We start from the raw sequence: 23,892 nt of genomic DNA, 5'->3' as shown, positions 1-23,892 counted from the left end.
GATTTTTGAGAAAATTAAAGAATTGTAAGTAGGGGTGGTCGGTATTATATCGTATACAATATATAGTGACACAGAAATATCGTGATATTAAAAATCCATATCATGATAATAGGGCTGTTCTGTCTTAAAAGTAGTTTATTATTTACTGTGAAGCTTTAGGTGTATTTATTGTATAATTATTTTAGTTTGCAGTTTATATGCATGCACTAAATATTCTGCAATATTATTTGCTGCATTATATTTTTTATGCTATATTATTTATTTTGCCACATTATGATTATGCTGTTAGAGTCTTATACTATATTCCTGAAATTAATTAATTATTTTTCTGTTTTCCTATATCGCCAAGTATATCATTACAGCAAAAATACCCTGAAATATCGTGATATTATTTTAGAGCCATATCGCCAACCCCTAATTGTAAGTGCAGCTTATTGTATATATTTTTTTTTATTTCAAAGTATATTTAATGGAAACTTGCAAAATGCAAAACTGCACGTGAAATGTAAAATAGTTTGTAAGAAATGATCTTTTACCATTTAGGTCAATTAATTTTACTCTTATTCTTCTTTATCTATGATTTATTATATGCAGTAAGAGACAAAACAGTATTTCAGTACTGCAGCTGCTTTTATTATACCCCACCAACTTCTCTTCTCAATAATGAGTCTCTTCAGATTTTAGAACTATTGTCAACCTATAACTTAATCTCTGTGGGTAAGGCCTGCAGCTCTGCGTGTTCTGTGTTTCTTTCATTGTACGTTATACTTGTACAGTTTAATGTAGCGCAAAAGCAGAGATGGCATCTATTCATAGCTGTAGTAATTATCTGCGTAATATACTAGGTGTAATTCAGACTTTTGCAGTACTGATTTGTGTCTGATTTGTTTGGATTAGATCAAGGTCAGATCTCTCAAAATGAATTACATTATCGATGAGCTCAATATAACCTCTGTTTTTTTATTTTTTTTTATTTGTTGCTGTTTATTACCAAACAGGAATGTTGCTTGTCGAATTGCAGTGTGTGGCTCTGGTTTAACCCTTGTGTGGTGTTCGGGTCTGTGGGACCCGTTTTCATTTTTCATCAAATGATACAAAAAAAAATATTTTTTCTAACTCAAACTCATTGGCATTGCCCCCCCCCCCCCCCCACACACACATTTATATTACATACAGTATGTTTGTCCAAGGGCTAATAAACATTGCTTCTTTTTTTAAATTTGAAACTAAACAAATTTTCTACTCATATCTTGAGTTTAATTCATTTTCTTTTACATTTTATTAAAAAACAAAAAAAAAAGAGTAGCACTTTTTAAAAGAAATGTAACATAAGAAAGGTAAAGGGCAAATATTAACCATGTAAGCTGTTTATATTGCTTGCAATTTAGGTGAAGCAAGCATGCGTAAAGCATTTTAATGTAAAATTGCTTAATTTTGCTGAATTAAATACAAGTAACAAAGTAAACGAGTAACAAAAATATAAACACCACACAAGGGTTAAAAAAAAAGCATTATGTGTTTAGTTAACTTTCTCCCATTGCGTAAATATAATCTGATTTTAAGCTCTGCCCTGTAATAAGCTATACACATGCATTTGTTGACAAGCTGACAGATATTGAACAGTCACAGAACAGTGAAAGAAGCATGCGAACAGAGGTGATAAGTAATATTATGGGATTTTACACTAATATGACTTCTTTTGAGAGGTCTTGTGCAGCTCCACCAAAGTTATATTGTGCAGTAGCAGCCCTCTGGCTTGTATTGAGGAAATGAGAGAAACGACATTATCATTATTACAGTCACTGGAGCTTTAAGATTTAAGATTTTTATTGTCATGTGAGTGAAAAACTTCAGTGCAGGGTCCCACTAGTGTGCAGAGAACAGTTTTTACAACAAGTAGAATAGTGGAATAAAATAGAATATACAGATAATGTTACAGTATAAACAATATACACAGTACACACAATAACAATACACACAGTAACTTACACTACAGACTTATTAACATTTGGTATTACACGGAAATATGTTAAGTATGTTTGAATATATAAATATACAGTGTTATATAGATGTGCAGATGAGGAAATAGTCCAATAGGTGACAGAGTAATTGAGTAAAGTGCAGGTACAGAATGAATATGATTCTAAAAGTAGTATTTTATGGTAAAATATCTACATAAAATCACTTGAACATGAAAACAGAGATAAAGAGAGAGCGATAATGTGGCTTAAATTATTCCTAAAGTAATTGCATGTGAATTTTAGGCCAATTCGAAAACTTTGTGTTGCTCTATTACTTTAGCTGCAATGCCATTAAACTGATTACAAGTTTTAATTTCCAACAAACAGAAGTACTCCTGTCTCTGGTTCTGTTTGTTTAATTAGTCTCAGTGTTTAAGCAATTGATCAGGCTGCTTTAGTGAAGTAAAATATTGAAATCTAATATCTGCACTAGTGCTTTACAGGTAACATTTGACACAACTGAATTGGAGTGGAATAATGCATAAATAAAATAATCTATAGTTTAATTTAGACTGAATTATCACTATCAGAAGCCGTTATCTATTATGCATGTTCTGCAGCCCATTTTAGTAGCCTTGTTGAAGCTCTGTGGTATAGGGCCTGTGGTCTGTTTGGGGATTATATGTGGATCTTGTGATTATGTGTGTTTTTGATCTTTGCTTTGATGTGTATTGTGTTCTATGATGTGTGTTAAGCTTCTGTATCTCAGATGGGGTTGATGATAGTGGGAGTTTAATGTGATTATGTGTGGTGGTCTAGCAGCAGCGTACTCTGCAGTGTAGGCTGTCGTTGAGCAGTAAGTAATAAGGAGTAGTGGTGACGTTTGTGTTTGTGTATGTGTGTGTGTGTCACTGTGACACAGCTGTCTGAGGCTGTGATGTGGTTGCCGGTGGAGTTCCTGGCTCTGCTGAAGTTCCCTGTGCTGCTCGTCAGTCCGGTTCCTCGCCTGCTAATCTCAGCATTCATGTCACGCCTGTGTCATTGCTGTGGTTACAGGTCCTGACTGGTCCTGTATTTGTATAGGAGCGCATTAGTGTACCTGTTATTGTACCTGTCTGTGTTTATGAGTTTAGATTTGTTTGCTGCTGTCTTGCTGTGCCTGCACTGTATTATCTTCTCTTCAGGACTGTGTGGCCGTTTTCCTCTGATTATATAACAGTACAGCTGTATCTGTTAGAGATGTGAGAAAATATAAATGCACATGCGAGTATGAATCTGTGTATTTTTGTGCTTACCGACACTATACATTCTGAGAATGAAGCAATCAGGAGCGTGATATAATAGTAGTGCAGTTTAAGAATGCATTAATACCATTTTTTTCCCATAAATGCATTAATTATAAATCAGTATTTTTTGTACTTGTTGATACCAATAACAATACCAATAACAATACCTACATAGAATTAAATAGTCATAGGTTTTATGTATAGGTGTAGTTTAGGGATGCATCAACACCATTCTTTTCCAACCTGGTACCAGTATGAGTACATGTATTTTTGTAGTCGCTGATACCGATGCCGATACCTACTTGGAATTTAGCACTTCGCAGCATCATAAGTAATAGTGTAGTTTAGGGATGCATCGATATAAGGGGTGTAGCGATTGGATGTATTCTTTGTGAACTGTCATGGTGGGGGTGGGGGGGGGGGGGTACAGGTACAGTCTATAGGAGACTTGTGGAACCCTGTAGCACTGTTGCTATTAGCTATTAGCAACTCGCTACTGACCTACCTGCCCTGAGAAGTTTAGGTCTGACTGGAGGTTGGAGCATACAATTCCAGTGTGAACCCAGGGTTAGGCGCTCGTAATGTCTCTCTCTCTCTCTCTCTCTTGCTTCTTTCTACCACTAACTGTACCAAAAACATACTGAAAACGTACCGAAGCGTTGGGTCTATACCGAGAATTTTCTGTATCGTTACACCCCTAATCGATACCATTCTTTACCAACCACGTATGAGTGTTGGTAAATGTAGTTTTGTACTCGCCAATACTGCTACCAATACCGATACCTACTTAGAATGAAGCACTTAGGAGCATCATGTAATAGCGTAGTTTAGGGATGCATTGACACCATTTTTCAACCAAGAACAGGTAAGGTAACGTATTTGAAATGCATGTAAATGTATGTAAACAAGTGTAAAAAAATATATATGATCATCAGGTTCTTTGTACAGAACAGTCAGTGCTTGTGAAATATGCATTATCATCATACAGGTTGCTCACTAATCTGTATTATAATAATGTATTATTTAGTATAATCATATTTCATCATGGCAGCCCTCTTACATAACTTGATTTATCTTCTTCTCCTCTGTGCGTACGGTCTGTTGCGTAGTTTGAGCAGGCTGCCAGTTCGCCGGTGCTCCAGCCAAGGCTGAGCAGGTGTAGAGCCATGTCAGGTATTTGTCACTGTCAGGAGAAAGCTATTTGAAGTCTTTGCACAGCACTTATCTTTAGACTTCCTCTGACCTGATCCACTGCCAGAGCGGTCTGTGGCACATACTCGTATCTTTCACTGATAATGTGGGAAACTGCATCGGCCTCCAGACTCAGCCCTGTCAGAGGTGTGGGTGGTCTCTTTTTGTGGAGGCTCTTTTTAGGGAACTGCATAGACTGCATGGTCATATTCTGCGGTTTAATACACAGAGGGCTGGATATGCGCATTAACGTGTCTCAGACAACAGTAATGGAACACATGATTCATTCATTGTTTATCCCATAGACTGTGTATAGCTAGACAGAGCATGGTCTCTCAAAAGTGAAGCCATCACAGGTCGGGCGCCCCCTGCTGTTCGGTTGCAGAAAGCTGTGTAACCCCACCCATCCCCATAGGTTTCAATGGCAAAACAGACAACTTTTAATCACGTTTTTTTCCAATATACTGTAATTATACCTCCATTATTTAAATGCAACAGCTAGCTACTGCTTATTTTGTCAATTTTTTATATCCCCTCAGAATTAGTTTTTTAAAACGTTATTCAGCTTTATTAAAAAAGGTGTGGTTATTGTAAAAGGGCTGGGTTACACCGATCCGGGGAGGGGACCAATGGCTGTATGGGTGGGACCATAGACTGTGTATAGCTCTGTGGAGACAGCCCTCAGGGGCGGGGTTATTTAAATGAGTAGGCTGTCTCTCCACAGTCTTTCTCCCTCCTTTGGTCTCTAGTGCGCAGACTCAGGTTTCAGGATCGCCAACATGGCGGAAGATTTTGACTTCATTTTCATTGAATGAATGGGAACGGCAACACGATCTCCATCTTTTTAACAGTCATTGTTTATTCCAGTTTATGAAGGAATGATTCTGTCTACTATTCAGCAAAGGCTTTCTACTAGAATTTGGAGAATTGTTGTTAGAACTCGATTGTGTTCATTGCATTTGTGAGGATTTTGGATGATCACCAACCTAAACCATCCACTTCATCTCAAAAGTAATGAGTGGAGTACCATCATTCCAGAGTTCCACATCTCCTTAACTCTTAAATGCTGTGTGGTTTATTTCTCTCTAGCCCACAAGTGACATTAGTCATGGTGCCAGTCTATGTTTATGTGCTCCAAAGAGTACTATTCTATTGGCAATACTTCTCTACAGGGACTAGATGAACTGGTGTATTTGTGGGTTTGCACATCTTTGCAGCAACAACTGGAAAAACATTGCAGTATGTAAGTGAGCATTATCCTGCTGAAAAGTAGAATATCATTAAAAGTTACTTTAATTTAGCAATTCAGTTAAAAAATGTAAAACTCATATATTATATAGATATATAACACACATTTTAAGCATTTATTTATTTTATTGTTGATGACTATGGCTTACAGCAAATGAAAACCCAAAAATAATTTTTCAGAAAATTAGAATATTATATAAGACAAATTAGTACTTTTGGCAGTATCGGCAGTGTGCCAAATCCTGCTGGAAAATGAAATCCTGATCTTGATAAATGTGTTCAGCAGAAGGAAACATGAAGTGCTGTAAGATTTTGCGGGAAAACAAAACTGCACTGACTTTAGACTTGATAATAAAACACAGTGGATCAACACCAGCAGATGACATGTCTCTCCAAACCATCACTGATCATCAGTAAAATTTTGCATCAATTTTGCATTTTATTTGTAAATTAAGGGAGCAGAGTCTGGAGGAAGAGTGGAGAGACACACAGTCCAAACTGCTTGAGGTCTAGAGTGAAGTTTCTACAATCAGTGATGGTTTGGAGAGACATGTAATGTGAGAATTACTGAAATACATTTTTTTTATGAGATGCACTAGTATACTTTGCTGTTTACTGTGTTTACTTTTAATTGTTACAGTTTAAATGCACTAAATGTGCTACACTTTTGTGGTTGATTTTTTGTTTTACATTAATTTGTTATATTTTTCATTTTGATGCACTATTATAATTATGCCAATGTTTTTTAATATCAGAAGGAATATCGCTATCACAGAAACGCCCTGTGCCTTGTCCACCTTTGTTGGTAACAGTCTGTCATATAAGATGACTCCCTCAAGTAGCTAAAGGAGTCTCTCCTGCTAATGTGGTTTTAGTGTCACACAGTTAGATTTTAGTGTTGAAGAGTAGCTAATGGAAACACTTTGATATTTTCTTTTTTTTTCTCTAATTTCAGAGTAGAAACTTGGCTCTAGCATCAGTGCAGCCCTGTATGATTTGTTGGAAGAGACTACTACAACTACTATGCTGGGCTTTTCTAGTGTTGTGTGGTCACTTTTTTCCGTAATGCTGAGCTCTACGTCAGACTACCTCTTCCAGTGAGGGATTGTAGAGTTCCTCTCTGCGCCAGCAGCGCATGAGTTTCAGACATGGTGTGTTGGTCTGTCTGAGCTGGTAAAGCGTGAGTAATTATAGCCTCACCACAGCAGACTGGCTGCTGTTGGAAACGGGATAGCCGCAATCATGCGAGCTTCAGCCATTCGCTTCTGTTTGGCTTGGAGGGACCATAAAGCATGCTGCCGCCTCCGATTCTGAACCCTGAATCCTGCTAAAGAGAGTGGCTTTGAAGCAGCTCACGGTTTTACCCACTAAGCATCAGAAAAAGAGGGGTTTCAAACACTGTATTCTCACACTTACTGGCCTGCCACTCAAGCGATGACTGTGCAGTGTATCATTTTTTTGTTGTGACTTGATTGATTTCTGCAGTATTGATGATGTAGACTGGAGCCTTATTGCCATTGAGTGTTGTGTAGTTTTTTTGTGTACTTAATTAATCTTACTGTAATTAACCCCTCTCACCCTGGATTGGTTCAGACTTTCAGCTCCCAACCACACAGTGTGTCAGATTGCTGCTGAATACAATGCAGGGAGTGTGAGACACTATTCAGACAGGATTAGTTTCTTAGGGGGTTCTGGGGTAATTTTCTTTTTTGTGGGGGTCCTCTGTGATTTTATTCCCATCCGGAACAACCATATATGTGTAGTTCCTAGATGTCCTCTGAAAAAAATTACAGGCTGAATTACTTACTTGTTTTTCTCTGAACTCCGTGGTCATCCGTTAATTTTATTCCTGTCCAGACTGAAATCTCTGAGTTTTGTCTCCTCGCGTTTAATAAAATAGCTATTTGTCCACTGCTACACACCGTAATTACAACACTTTGGGCATGCGTTTCGACGGAGATCCACATAAACACAACCCAGTCAAATGTGGCACTGACGGAGGGACACAGCACAGTTTCCATACTGACTTCCACAATTTGTGGTTGTGAACTGTACTTTTGGATTGTTGCTGAAATTTGGCTTCACCCTAAACCAAAATGTTAGTCAGTGTCTCTTCTCTGCTCCAGTGTCTTTTAGAGCACTTAGACGCCACCATCGTGTTCCTTGTGCAAAACAGCGTGATGTCATGTGACCGAGAAAGCCAAACAAACTCACTGGTCCTCCTGTTTTTTCAATTGCAGTCCATATTCTAGAGTTTTATCACTGAGTAGAAGTGTGAAATATTTTTCACAGACGTCCCCCTGAGAAACTAATCCCGTCCAGATATGGCTTTAGTATCATATCAGTTTATTTAGTTTCCTATCTCTGAATAAACTGTATTTCCAGCTAAAAAAATAAAAAGCTGTACAGGACTAGGATAGTAATGTTAGCTGAGGTGACTCACCCTGCATTCACATTGATAGGCAACAGGCGGTGAAGTGACACAGACCAATCATAGACACGGGGGTCAGAGATCCACAGCTTCAGATCTGTGAAGATAGCAGAGAGGATAATAACTGTTTATATGATGCATTTTTGCTCAAATACGGGGCAATTTGAAGAAAAATAAAGCCTGGAAGAAAGTAGAGGATGGCTCGATATGTAGCTTTCTAGCATGCTAACCGACCACTCTGATACCCACCCACTCATGCGAGCACGAACAGCCGGAAACATCCCCGCACGAGAGAAATGTAGGGGCGACACAAGTGAGTTAGTCTTAACATTTGGTTGTTTACCTAATTTATTGCTGTCTTTTTCTGTGTACATTTCACATTTCACATTGGATTGATTGGAGTAGCACTGTTTATTATTAACATTGCACTGCTGATGTATACGTGTGATTTGAATAGCACTGCTGGGGAAAATACCTTATTTTTAGCCAGCAAACAGTATTCAATAAATGTATTTCAATTGTAGTTGTGTAAAAGCTTTTTCTTTAAAACGCAAGGCTAAAAACTTAAAGCTGTCTAATTTATGTAATTAAGGAAAAAGTTAATGAAAACCTGCAAAATAGTTTGGAGCACAGTAGGCATTACTTCTCTGCAGGAATCTGGACACGTTGTCGGTGTGTGCATTTGTACATCTGTGCCAGCAATGGGTGTAACTTAAAGTACAAACATTTGAACATACAGTGTATTAGATAGAGAAATACATAGGAACTATAGTAAAGACTTGCCGAACACAAGAGCCTATCCAGAGCTTTTCTAGCATGTTAGTTTTTTCTTGTGGGATGTGGGATGACAGGCCAGTGGGTACATGCTGGACTGATTTTTAATCGATGGACTGAATGGGCACTCGCTGGCTACAATGGAAATGCTCCAGTGTTTTAGAAGCTTCACAGTTTGAATCAATAAATGACAGGCTGTTTGGTCTTTCTGCAGGCTCTCAGCTTCGCTGCTTTCATAACTGCACTGCACTGCCAGCGGTGCAGGCTGCAGACACCTGCTGCCCAATACCATACATGGGGCATGTACATGGGAGGGCATTGATTAAGCATTAAGGAGTGCTAGCAGCAATTAACGGAAGTCAAGTTTTAAATCGAATATAAAAATCAATTAAAAGCATTAGATTTTTTCATTCAGACTAATTGAAACAGGGCTGAATCTTGCTTTTCTTCATTAAAACTCTACAGAATTGGCTTTAGAGAAAAATCAGTAAAGTATCAATTTAGAAAGACTGGACAATATTTATGGGGCAAACATACGGTTTATGATTGTCAAAAATGTGTGACAAACAGCTAGATATGAGTGAGTGTACTTCTGTGAGTTGTTCACACTGTATATTTACAACATGCAAAAACATCAGTTTTAGAAGGTGGTCACATGTCTTTTTAATATTTTATAATCCTATAAAAGAAAATAAGGTGAAGGTTAATAAGGTGTTCACTCTATAAAAACCCACAGTGTAAATAACCTTGCAGAAAAATTGGATAACTGCAGGGGTTGGACAATGAAACTGAAACACCTGGTTTTAGACCACAATAATTTATTGTGGTGACGGACAGTTCTGGTGGAAACAGGAGAGTTGAGGTGCACATTGAATTCTGCGTGATTTGAGCAACCGTGGTTTTATGTTTTTTGGATACAATCCAGGTTAGCACCCGAACATCCCTTTCAGACAGCTTCCTCTTACAGCGTCCACAGTTAATCCTGTTGGATGTGGTTGGTCCTTCTTGGTGGTATGCTGACATTACCCTGGATACCGTGTCTTGGTCACAGATGCGCCAGCAAGACGTGCACCAACAATTTGACCTCTTTTGAACTCTGGTATGTCACCCATAATGTTGTGTGCATTGCAATATTTTGAGCAAAACTGTGCTCTTACTCTGCTAATTGAACCTTCACACTCTGCTCTTACTGGTGCAATGTGCAATTAATGAGGATTGACCACCAGGCTGGTACAAATTAGGCATGAAACCTCCCACATTAAAATGACAGGTGTTTCAGTTTTATTGTTTTTGGATCCAATAGTTTAAATTTGGTACTATAGCGTTATTTTCTGACCTATTTTAATACATAAAGCGCATCAGATTATAAGACGCGTTTTATGCAACACTAGTAACTAGTATTAGGAACCGGGGTGTTGCCATATTTTCCTTCTAATTTCAGCAGGCGCGCCGCTGGGTGGCGAGACCTGTTAAGCTAAGTTAAGTAAACAAAACTGTAATTCTTAAAAATAAAAAAAACATCAATGTGAATATTGTGTGTGCACAAATTACAACGATGATGCTGAAACAATATATTGTGCAGCCCTACCACACAAACATATCCCACAAGTCAGTGCAGCATTCATTAGCCTTCATGGGATATGGCAAAATTCACGAGACAGGACACTGGTTCTCATAGTCACACTATGTGTGTATGGCATTAATCTGAATGCAGACTTAAAATTTGTATAGTAAAAACATATTTCTGTTAATTCACATGCCTATAGTAATGTTACTGTTCTTTCATTGGCTGTTTTTGGGGGGAAAAAAAATGTGTCTAAAGCCCTATCTGTACGGGATTAGTTTCTCAGGGGGACGTCTGTGAAAAATATTTCACACTTCTACTCAGTGATAAAATTCTTGCATCCTGCAAATCCTGCAATTGAAAAAAACAGGAGGACCCAGTTTTTTGCGCGCTTTCTCAGTCACGTGACATTGCGTTCAGTAGCTCCTCCATTTCCACTCTCTCTTGTGTTTACGTGGATCTCCGTGGAAACGAGCGCCCAAAGTGTATTTACGAAGCGTGGCAGTGGACAAATAGCTATTTTATTAAATGCGAGGAGACGAAACTCAGAGATTTGAGTCCAGACGGGACTAAAATTACTGGAGGACCACGGAGTTCAGCGAAAAACAGTACCTAATTTAGCCTGTAATTTTCTTAGAGGATGTCTGAGAAAAACACACACATGGTCAATCTGGACAGGAATTAAATCAGAGGACCGCCATAACATAAAAGAGAAAATTACCCCAGGACCCCCCTGAGAAACTAATCCCGTCCAGATAGGGCTTAAAATGAATCATGAAATAAAAATAAAAACTAAGATTATAATAGTATTTTTATTACTATACCTTTTAAGAGAAATTATTTCCCATCTGATAACTTTCAAACAGTTTCTAACAGTTTTTAGCTTCAGTTATATTGACAGTATAGTGGATAGTATCTGATTCCAGATCAGCTGAAGGCCCCCGTCTGCCAAGAAAAAGTAAAGCCAGCATACATTCCACAAATGCTGTAGGTCAGCCAGGAATGCGGGAGACTACCAATTTCCACAGGACTCGGCCCGGCGGCTTCTACAACCGAATTAGCCTAGACATTTCACTCCTTCACCAACGGAACAGAGAGAAACACAGCCGGCTGCAGCCGTCTCAGTCACAGCACAGCTCGGCTAATGACTCGGAGAGTTCAGATCACGACCACAGGAGAGCTCTCCACATGCGCTGTGACCTTTCCTTAGCACTGACAATCCGCTGACACAGAGCGCGAGCAGCCCTTTCTGCTGCTGTTTAGAAAATATGAGAAGGATGGAGAGGTTGTGTTCTCTGCTGTGTGGCATCAGCTTTCTGCTCGTCCTTCCTGAACACTCATCTGACCACTTGAATGACATTAAGACAAAAGACAAAACAGCAAAAACAGGAAATAGTTGCATTAAATATATAAAAACTTGCTTTATCCATACAGTAGATCACTCTTGTTGTATATGCTGCTGCAGGAAAAACTATAAAAGAAAACAGAAAAAAAGGTGAATCTGGTAAAGCACCCAGATTGACGTCAACCCGTAAATTAAGATTCATGACCTCAGACATCTTGGCTTGTGAGCGCCCACTGCAGATCCGTGAAGGGAGCATCATAGTGCTGTTAGCCAGTCAGAGGCGAGACATTTGCATGTCATGTATATACATAAATAAGTGCAGAAATCCTGTCATTCTTCCCTGCCCACTCCTCGACCAACTAAACTAGCCTGACAGCCTAACAGAAGCACAAAAGCCAGCTCACAGAATATTCGGTTATTCTAGAGACCACCACAACATAAAAAAAAAACCCTAATAAAAAAAAGTGTACAATAAATGGCTTCAGTGTGTTGAGTGAGAAAGAAGAAATGTTAAATAAAACGCAACAGTAATATGTAAAAAGTTATGGTACAGCAGTATTTAGGGAAACTTTCATAACTACCATGTAGGGGTGTGACGAGATCTCGTGGCACGATATCTCGCGAGATTAAACGTGACAATATTTCTTGTCAAGCTTAAACCTGTCTCGCAGGAAGAAAAAAAAATGTTAAGAGGGATCTGGCAACCCAGTAGCGATACAGCGGGTAGCTGAAGAGTGAGAGCAGCTCTCAGCAGAAGAGGAAAATTCGGGTATTTGTATAGAACAGAGGTCACTAATGGGCGGACCGCGGTCCGGATCCAAACGTTGTCCAATGTGGACCCAAACCTACTGAGAAGGATTTAATTGTATACACGCTTTGCGGCGCAGTAAATCACAGACCAATCACGTGTGGGGTAAGATCACCAAACGCTCTCTTCAGACAATCAGATCTGTGCAGACGCGGGATGGAACCCGTGTTGTCAGGGTCGCGGTCGTGAAAAAACACCTTTATAAGGAGATAGGGAGCCCGAAAACGGGCTTAATATGACTGGTTGTAGTTTGCACTTATTGTTTGCTCTATATAAGACCTAGAAAAAAAATATTTTTATTTTTTTATCTTATTTTTATTTCTATTTCTTATAAAATCAATGTGTGAGAGAAACCAGTCTGTTAAGTTTGCGTTATATGATTTTGTCAAATAAATCTCTAGTTTTCAAGCCATTTTTCATTTTTGATGTTTTCTTTAAAATTTTATTTTTAAATCTCGTCTCGTCTCGTTCTCGTGAACCCAATATCGTGTCTCGTCTCGTCTCGTGAGATTAGTGTCTCGCCACACCCCTACTACCATGTTTGGTCTAGACTTTCTGACCGAAGTAGCAGGTGTGAAAGGGGCTTTGAAGCCTGGTCCAGATCTAATGATTAGTCTTCGCATCTGAAAGTCTGGAACTAAGTTTTGCATGAAGTATTACCACAGAGGATGTCCATATCTCTATAAGTTGTGAGGTTCTATCTTGTGAGTGAAGCTGAACACCGGGCAATGTGCTCATGGCAAGCCAACATGAATTATCATAGTTCAATGGTAGGCATAATCACCCTCAGTGTACAGTGCAATGTATGATAATGTGGTAATGGATCACAACCAACATCTGGCAAGTCTCATACAGGAGGCTCAATACGCTTCTTCTCATGTTCTTCAACGTCTACAAGACGTGGCAAAGTCAAGGACATGTGGAATGTCAGTGTAGAATGCACACACATCTCATATGTACTATATATGCTGTAACAGGAATGCTAAATCTGGACCTTCACAGACCTTTGACAGAGTCTGACCATGACAGAAGGTTGCACAGAGGTTACAGAGGGGTTACAGGTCAGGTACAGGGGGATCATTTGTCAGGAGTGTATATCCAGCAGTGCTTAATATAGAAAGTTGCTAATATCAGACACACACTATTTGTCCAAATGATTGTGGAGGCCCATTCTAAAAAGTTAATTCAGCTATTTTAAATTTGCACCCAATGCTAGAATGCCAGTGGAATAGGACCTGAACCTGTTAGCACTATATCTAATGCCAAGTGTTCTAATTTAAAACATCCACTCAATACTAAATATCTGTATGTTGCTAATAATACTGTACCTTATCCTATAAACACACATGCTTATCATTTGGGTTGATATATGGGTTTACTGAAAGCCTGTTCTGAACAGGACAAAAAAATGTTATTTGTTGTTATTTGTCTGATGGGGAGCATCATACTGATGTCCCTGAACAGCTGCTGCTGTTTGCTGACCGTACATGGTATCGGCTCACTGTGGGATGAGGACCTTAGATATATATGAGCTTTAGCAGCTTGTCAACAGTAGCTGTCAAAGTCTCACAGGTTCTCAGATGTACTGGAATGTCATCCTCAAGTGTGTTTTTGTATGCCCATGTGAAAGCAAGGAATCAACCAATTGTTTATAGATCTATTCATTTGTCTGAATGACGAAAGAATTGGTCTATTCCTCGCTTTCACATAGGTTGGCAGTTAATACCGCCCGACAATGCTGCACTTAGGAACCGTTACCCCGCGTTCACACTGGAAAGCGAAAAAGCGACAGGCGACCATTAATTTCCAATGGCAGAGCGCGTTTTGCCGCCGTGACACGTGAGAGGCAACAAGTGACAAAGCGACAGAGCGACACAAAGCTGAATTTTTCTCAACTTTATGCAAATTAATTATGAAACGGTGAAGTGACATTCTAACCCGATTGATTCTAGCTTTCCTTTGGAGCAATCACAAACAAGGTGGTCCGACGTCCTCAAGCGTCTGCCATCTGTATTTTTCGTTTCTTTCGCTGTTCATTCTGTTGAATAGGGTGACCCACGTCAATCTGCGGGAACGGCTGCGTTTCCAACACAGGTAAATCACAGAAACGGCCAAGAGTCCAGCAAGTTTGGGAGTTACAGCTGTAGAATAAAGTGGCCAAGCGATTCCTTTTTTGTGCCTTTTTTCTTGTCGAAGGCTGGACCATGATACACGCGTGCGTTGAGCTTGACACGCCCACAAGCTACAAACACGAGGCGACACAAGCGACAAGCTTGTCGCGTTCCAGTGTGAATGCAGGGTTAGAGATTAGTCGGTAATGCTAATGCTACTCCAGCCCCTTACAACCTGACTGGTACAATTCATTTATAAGGTGCACTGGATTAAAAGGCACACCGATGATTTTTGGGAAAATGGAAGGATTTTAAGTGTGCATTATCAAAAACATCATTAACAAAAAACGATACATTATACGACTGCTCACTAACCCTCTTTCCAAAGAAGCTGCAGTTTTATATCATTGCTTACTTAAGACTGTTCCTCAGTCATTGTGCAGTTAGTGCATCACAAACACATGTAGAAACCGTATTTAAAAAAACGCAAATGCAAGCTCAGCAAATCAAACAGCTCCCAGACTGACACTTTATATGGATGAGGTGCACAATTACATCTCGTCAGCTCGGCCGGGGGTCTGTCAGACTCTAACAGTATGTAAATAAATCAGAGAGCGGCTCTGGATGCCAGTCACCCGGAGAAACCATAACGAGGCCTTGGCAGTTCAGCAAAAACACACAAGTAGTTCCTGGCTGTGGAGCTTTAGCAGCAAGCCCATTCCAATGCTAGACACAGCCCGCCTGTGGCCAGACCAGAGGAGGGGGAAAATGCCCACTGAAGAGCTGGAGAGGGTACAGGAATGTGTGTGTGTGTGTGTGTATCAGTCTTTGTTGTGAAGTCAGTAGTTTAGGGTTAATGTTTGTTGGTGTTGAGGGGCGATTCCTGTGCAGAGGTCAGCATGAGGTGAATTGAGGCTTGGGCGTGGACCGGGCACCCTAATGTAAGAGTGCATTGTTGCTTAGCAACTGCCAAAGGGGGTCCCTCCTTCCCCCTGCCTCCTCCTCTTACCCCAGAGGAAGGAGAGAAAATGAGGGAGTGAGGGGGAGCCAGAGAGGGGGGAGGTACAGTGGGGGGACCACCATCTGTGAAAGAAATCCTCCGAGCTGCTGCTGCTCTGAAAGCACAGTTTAGTGTGTGTGTGTGTGTGTGTGTGTGTGTGTGTGTACGCGCACGCAGGGGGTTTAGTAGAGCTTGGGGATCAGTAAGAGGAACCTGCAATGAAATTACTGATGAGGAAAAAAGAGGCCAGTTACCACTTTACTGAACAAAGGATGCTGAGGAACGAGTGAAAAACAAGGAAATCAGAAGCTTTTAGACAAAAAGACAAAATATTGACACTTTAGATCAGTTATTCAGTACTGGGCAATGTGGTCAGGCGATAAAAAAAGAGTTTACCCTGTTAGAAATTCGGCTTTCTTAGCATATTTTCAAATATAGGCATTTGGGGCCCTATTTTAGCCATCTTTAGGCGAGACGTGATTTTTGCACCATGCAGCTTGATTTAGGGCATGTCTGTGTCTTTGCTATCGTAACAATGGGAAAAGTACACCTTGGCTTAGCTTAAAACATGCAAAAGGCATGTACTTATTCTTCTAATTATTCATGGTTGTGTTTTTTAGGCATAACGTGAAATTAAAATAGTCTTGCCACTTGCCATTCCGTTTAAGAGGCAGGTGCGCTCTGACTTTGGCAGATTGGTATTTTAATGGCGCACTGCTTCTGCTCTTCTTAGCCGAGGAATCTGACCTGCGCAAGTAGGTAGTTTATGAAAATAACAATGTTGTTTTATTTAGTATTCTGTTTATTATTGATGTAAAAGTTGGGTTTGTTGATTGTTGACTGTTGTCGAGGTTGTATTTGGTCAGTGGTGCACCTGTGTTTTTTTTTTTTTGTTTTGTTTTTTTTTGCTGCGAAGATAGCAAAATGCCAGAAATTCACCTGAACACCCCTCACTTCCACACCACCATGCCCATCGACATAGATATATTCATACGCTCCATCACTATTTAACCAGTGCGGGCGCAAGGTGTAATAATAGACTTTTGGTGGGGTGTAAGATAACAATGTGCCTGGCGATGTATTGAGATGAATTACAGGTAATATAGCTAAACACAAAGAATTTGATAAATGCCCTTTGACAAACATTTGCCCAAAAATCAATTGACCTAATATCTGCTATTTTTCTTTTTTTATTTTATAACGTAATCTGACATTGACTAGGCCATGAGTGTCCAATTTTATTCACAAAGGTCAAATTTGATTGCAGGTTTAATTTCCAAACTTTTAACATCATGCCTGATTTTACAGATTTAATCAAAGACAAAGACAACCATGTATGTCCCTTACTTGTTCTGGACATACAGATGGAATTTGACCTCATTCTTTAACCTATCGTGCGTTGAAAACACCCACACACACACACACATACACAATAGTGAGCACACTCCGAAAGGAAATAGTGCATACATATTGTGTGAAGTGCCTAAAGCAGCGAGAAGTGCCCATTGCTGTGGTGTTCATTGAGCAGTGAGTGTTAAGGGCCTTATTCAAGGGCCCTACAGCAGCAGCTTGTCGAACCCAGGTATCAAACCTATAATCAGTCTTCAAATAACTGATATCATGCACCTTTGCAAGGCTGGAAAAAAACACTGCAGCCAAACTAGCCCTATGCGGATAAGATTGGACACCCTAGGATTAGACTAATGTGTTTCCCACTCCTCCATGCAGAATTCTTTCAGCTGTGTGATGATTGAGAGGTTTCTTACGTGCATATTCTATTTTAGTTTACCCTACAGCACCTATAAATAGGGTTATAGATTTTATCATTGTAACATTGTCATGTTACATGGCCCATTTATACTTTTGCTTCAGCTTTTGGGTAGTCTTACATTTTCCTTAAACATATCTATGTATATATATATTTTTATAAAATGTCAAAAGTAATTCACATTTTAATTGCTTTAAATTGCTTTGTGAATAAAAACTTACACAAACACAGTTTGTGTAACTTAAAAAAATAAAAAAAACGTTAGACAAACACAGTCTGCTTAATCTAATACCACACAAAATATATATGTGTTTGTCTATTGTTGTGATCAGAACACATTTAATGACCAATTTATGCAAAAAAATCCAAGTAATCCTAAACGGTTCACATACTTTTTTTTGCAACTGCATATATTAAGTAGTAATACATGTGTAACTTTTTATTCACAAAGCAATTTAAAGTAATTTAAATGTGAATTACTTTTGACATATTATTAAAAATGTTGTTTTTTTATTTATATAGTTGTATAAGCACACTTCATTCTCTCAGTATGGTTCAAGTAAAGATCAAATGTCCTTCTCTTTATTAAAAGGTAATTTTTTAATGAAATGTCCTCATGTTGTGCACATGGCTGTTAATCTCCTATTTTGGTATTACAGGGGTTGGATAATGAAACTGAAACACCTGGTTTTAGACCACAATAATTTATTGTGGTGACGGACAGTTCTGGTGGAAACAGGAGAGTTGAGGTGCACATTGAATTCTGCCGTGATTTGGGCAGACGTGGTTTTATGTTTTTTGGATACAATCTGGGTTAGCACCCAAATATCCCTTTTAGACAGCTTCCTCTTACAGCGTCCACAGTTAATCCTGTTGGATGCGGTTGGTTCTTCTTGGAGGTATGCTGACATTACCCTGGATACCGTGGCTCTTGATGCATCACAAAGACTTGCTGTCTTGGTCACAGATGCGCCAGCAAGACATGCACCAACAATTTGTCCTCTTTTGAACTCTGGTATGTCACCCATAATGTTGTGTGCATTGCAATATTTTAAGTAAAACTGTGCTCTTACCCTGCTAATTGAACCTTCACACTCTGCTATTACTGGTGCAATGTGCAATTAATGAAGATTGACCACCAGGCTGCTCCAATTTAGCTATGAAACCTCCCACACTAAAATGACAGGTGTTTCATTTTCATTGTCCAACTCCTGTAGTGCTGCATGTAGTGAGGGCTTCAGGTTATTTTGGAAAGATAGTTGCAGTTTTGTTGATCCTGTGTATTGTCATAAATTCATTAATAAAGATTTAAACAAAGTATTGCGGTTGTTTTACTGACAGAATCCTGCTTATCTCGACTGATTTATGGGCCCAGAATGGCTGCACCATTAAGTGGGTGATGGGTCAGAGTGCAGTGGCTCTGTTCTGCATTGAGGAGCAGGGCCTCTTAGTGCTGGATCACTTGACGGAGAGCGAGTGTCTGTGCGTATGGCCTTCACACAAGCCTAATATGGTGTTCTGTCATGCTTTGATTTAAAGTCTAGCATGACGCTGCTTACAGAGTCATTGTATCCTAACCTCTCTCACTCTCAGCCATTACTCCAACAGCCCTGTTACACTGTCTCTAATAGCATCGCCTGCACCAAGGTCTTCCTTCTGCCATACCAGTTCATTAAGGCTCTGTTTAAAAAAAAAAAAAAAAAACAGCTGTAAAATAAGCAGAATGTCACAGACGCTGAAACAATATATAGAAGTTCACTGTTAGTGAAGGCTTTAAACCAGTGTAGAAACTTTAAATTGGTTTGAAAACCCTTTGCATCCATTTAAGTTTCTTTTAAGCCTTTAAAAAGTTCTGCAATCTCACACACTTCTATTACAAAGCTGTTTCTTTTACAGCTTTACAGCTCAAAGAGCCAATTGAAGCTCGTTATATGTAAGAGTGTAGTCAGTCCAGCATCACCCAAACATGTTCTGTTCTTCATTCTGATCTTCTTGTATCATTAAACTGCTGTTCATCCACCTCCACGAGATCTGCTCAGACTCGGGGCATTTATTTCTTTACTGCCTGCTGTGAGGGCTGGATTAAGAAAAAAAAAGACTCGGATAACGATAAGTGTGGGAAAAATAACCAATTCAGAGTCAAGTACTCCACATTCAAAAGCACAGCTGCAGCTTCAGCACGAGAGCTGTTAAATCTCAGCCGTCTTCAGAGACACCATTAACAAACCCGCAGATGAAGGTGGGTCAGCAAGACTGAATGAATAATTAACAATCTTCAATCTGCCTGATTTTGTGGAAAACAGGCATCATTTCTTCACACCGTTTCTTGGTTTGAATAATATATGAAAGGGAAAATGGCAAGTGGATGACACAAAACATGAAATTAAGCTGTTTGTTTTATGGAATATAAGCTTGCTTGTTAATTGTAAATAGAATATTCTACAATTCTGCCCAAAAATTCCTTTTTTTTTGTCCCCTGATGCAGCTGTACTTAATGTACTTAATTGACCCATATGTGGTGCTGTACATTCTGAAGTTGAAGGGTCTTGAAGTCTAGAATGTGCCTTAAAATAATTTGCTGTAGGAGGAATAGTCAAGTGTATTCATTCTTCAGTAGTTTATCTTTCGAGTTCATCAGTCACTACCTGTGTTAGTTTTTGCATCATTAAGCTGCAGCTGAGCAGGGATGTATGAATGAGCCTCACTTTAAACTTGTCATTCAATGTATGTATATCTTTGAGACATGCCATTACTAAAAACTATTATTTTATTATTATTACACACAGTATTTGACAAAGAGATAACTAACAAATGCTCATTTAAAGTATGTAATAATTATGTAAGAATGTATATTTTTTGCTCCTGGGCTCCCCCTGCAGTTGAGAAGTGTAATTTATGCTTTATGTTACATGCTTTTGTTGACAAGCTAACATATCTGAAGTGAAAGAAGCGTAGAGTGAGGTGGTAAATTAATATTACAGGATTTTACACAAGTATTATTTTGGGTAGTGTTATGCAGTGTTATGCAATGCTGGCAAGAGAGCTTATGCAGTTCCACCAGAGTTACATAGTGCAGTAGTTCCAGTGTTCTAAACCAGAGTCGCTGTAACTAAGGCCCCGTCTACAAAAATATCCACACGTTTATTTGAAAAAACTGCGATTGTTGTCTCTTTTTTGACCCTTTCATCTACACGAAAATTGTGTTTTCGTTCACTGAAAACGGAGCTTTTCTGAAAACGTTGACCTCACGCAGCGAGACGCCGCTTGTCTGCTTTTTGTGTACGTTAGCTTAGCCTGTTCAGGATGAGCCTGAAACATGGAAAGTGTTTTTTTCTGTGATTTGCAGATTAATAACATGTTTACAGCTTAATTTAACGTTACCTGCTTTTTTTGAGTGGTATGGCGTTTAAGTGTGGACGGGAATATTATTAAAAAAGCTGCTTATGTGGATGAAGATATTTTTAAAATCCTCCGTTTTTAAACATATCCATATTTGTGTGGACTGTTGCTGTAAATTACTCACAATTGTATAAAAATAATCATATTAAATCAGATTTATATCGAAATTTGAGGAAGCTTTGAGGAAAGACTAAATCTTTTCCAGGATGTCGATCATAATAATGAATCTTAAGCCCATGAAATTCACACCCCTACATATATTATGCTTTTTATTGTTTTCCTTTTCTTCATTTTCCTTCACACTGGTGAGGCCACCCACATACATGTCTGGAAAAAAAAACGGGGTCATGAGGGGGTCAAGGCCAGCTTGTAAGTGGCTCGTGTGCATGCGTGCGCTCTCTGTGTCTGTGTGTTTTCTCAGCAGACTGCTGTGCCCCTCCTCTTCCTCCCTGACCTGTGTACAGCAGCAGACACACAGACAGCCGGTCGACTCAGACACCCCTGACCCACATTGAGCCGTGCCCTGTCTGTGTGCAGCGTCTCCCTAAAACAAAGCAGGTTTCTCTAAACGCTGTAGCTGCAGTATTATCATGACCTGAATGATGTGAGTAGTGTTTGCAGGCTTGCTGGAGCTGATGGAGATATACTGTTGATTACAGCTGTGGGGCTGTTAAACCAGATTGTGAAACCTCGATTTGCTTTCATTATTCATCAATAACATCACAGTAAAATTCCCAGCAGTGCTTGAGTAAGATATTCATTCTATCCTTGTTGAACATGCTTGTTGTGGCATGCCGTGGATGCAGCGAATATTTGGCAACCCAAAATATTTGTCTAAAAAGGTTAAAAAAAATAAATAAAAATAAACACTTTTGGAATTTGTCCAAATTATTAAAAAGTTCAGTTAATGTATAAAAAGCAATGACACATACACAGTGAAGAAAACCATTATTTGATCCCTTGCTACGTACAAACCCTTTTGTAGGTTTTGCCACGTTGGTAGCAGGCCCATACTCTGCCCTCTCCTCCTCTGCCCCATGATATTGCTATAGAGCACACTTTACAGAGTATACAAAAAAAACAGGTTAAAGTTCACTTTTGCTCTAATTATTATGCATAAATTAAATTAAATAAAATGTTCAGCATCACTTATCAAGCTTGATAAAAAAAAATTAGCTGAGCTTGCTTAGCTAGCCTTATCATTGGTTTGCTTACTAAAAGACTGTAAGCCTTTTCCTGTGAAAATGTCACTCATATGTGACATAAGTAGCACTGCTGAGGTAAGTTTATAATTAGAATAGCACTGTTGAGGTCTATACATAGGTTTGCAATTGGACTGCTGAGGTAGCTAGATTATTAAAGTTAACTAGTTAAAGGTCTGGACTGGAACACCACTGTTTAAATAAATGCATAATTATCAATGCTGAGGTAGAGGTTTTTTTCTTTCTTCAGTAGGTTTTAATTGTATTTTTGTATTTTTTTCTTGAAAAAACAAAGAGTAAATACATTTAGGCTATGAACTTTATTCACTGGGGAAAATCTTTTATTTTGTTCAGTTTTAAGATTTTTTATTCATACGTTGCATCCCTAGTGGCATCCATCCACGAAAAATGGAAAGATGCTCCAGCGTTTATACACATAAAGCAGGTCATATTTGTAGCCTGAGCTGATATTGTCTGCAGGAGAATCATTGTATCGTTTGGTCTGTGCTGTGACTTTTGAACTTGGTTATATTGCAGAAAGATTGCAGTGGCAGGGTTCTTTATGAAAGCTAGCCTGACCCCCATTTCATACAAAGACCAAGACAAAACACACAGTTTGCTGTGTGCTATTGCTTCCACCATCATAACAGATATTGACTAAAGTACTGAAACTCCTACTCATTCAGTGAGTGCATTTAAATTCACTTTATAATCCGATTACTGCAGTAATCTCACAGAAAATAATATTAAACTACGATGTGAACACACAACAGCTAAAACATGGGTAAAAATAAGTGTTTAATATCATTGTCGCAGGTGCTGTGTTAAAAACTGCTCGATTATCACTTGTTTTCAGTTATTTTCAGAATGAGAGATCTAAGAGCACTCCGAATAAGATTATACAGTTCATATCCGCTGAGTAATACAATTACTAAGCTCAAATCCAGCTAGATTCATTCAATTTCTCATTATAAGGAATTGAAGCATGTTGATTAATCTTAAAGGAGCACTATACCCCCTGATCTTATATTTGCTGACTCCACCCTCAGCTCAAATTTGAAAAAGGCTTAAAAAAAAAAAACAAAAAAAAAAACTGGGTGATGTATGGGTTTAGAGGCATAGCAGAAGGGAGAGCTGATTGGCTGAGCTGCAAGTTGAATGGGACATTTAATTTTTTAGGTAGCAGAAATGTATCATTCCATACGGAGAGAGCATGTCATACCAAATAATGTAGCATGTCAGTGTATAAAATAATGTATCCTGCTTTTGTTGGAGTTACTGACTCTACTGACCAAAAATAGATTATACTAGATTTGATTGCTTCGGCCTTCATGAGGCATTAGTCAGATCATTATATTGAATAATCACCACCCCACTTCATCATCCCTAATTTCCCAACTCATCCCAAATGTACTGGATAGAGCTCCATGATTCCAGAGTACACAGGACATTTTCCACTGTTTTATCCTCTTTCTAGCCCGCAGCTGACATTAGACATGATGCCAACATGATCAAATGTATCCATTCATTCTCTACAGGGATTAGACAAGGGGTGTGTGTGTGTGTGTGTGTGCGCATTTGCACATTTGTGTCAGCAATGGGCCAACTAACTTTAGCTGAGATTGCTTAGTTAGCCTTAGCATTGGTTTGTTTATCAAAAGACCGAATGCCTTTTCCTGTGTAAATTTCACTTATATGTGACTTGAACAGCACTGCTGAGGTACGTTTATGAATAAAATAACACTGTTGAGGTAAATATAGGTTTACAGTTTAACTGCTGAGGTAGCTAGATAAGTAGCTGGGA

The 23,892-nt window shown here is 39.0% G+C and overlaps 1 protein-coding gene across 1 annotated transcript in view; it reads left to right on the top strand.

The window, feature by feature from the left end:
* Window positions 1-23,892, top strand: part of si:dkey-220k22.1 (multiple epidermal growth factor-like domains protein 9) — a 181,132-nt gene that overhangs the window by 34,880 nt on the left and 122,360 nt on the right. The gene's annotated exons all lie outside the window — the stretch shown is intronic.

The sequence above is a fragment of the Astyanax mexicanus genome, chromosome 1, assembly GCF_023375975.1.
Source record: "Astyanax mexicanus isolate ESR-SI-001 chromosome 1, AstMex3_surface, whole genome shotgun sequence".
NCBI lineage: Eukaryota > Metazoa > Chordata > Actinopteri > Characiformes > Acestrorhamphidae > Astyanax > Astyanax mexicanus.
This window is presented reverse-complemented; position numbering and strand designations above follow the sequence as displayed.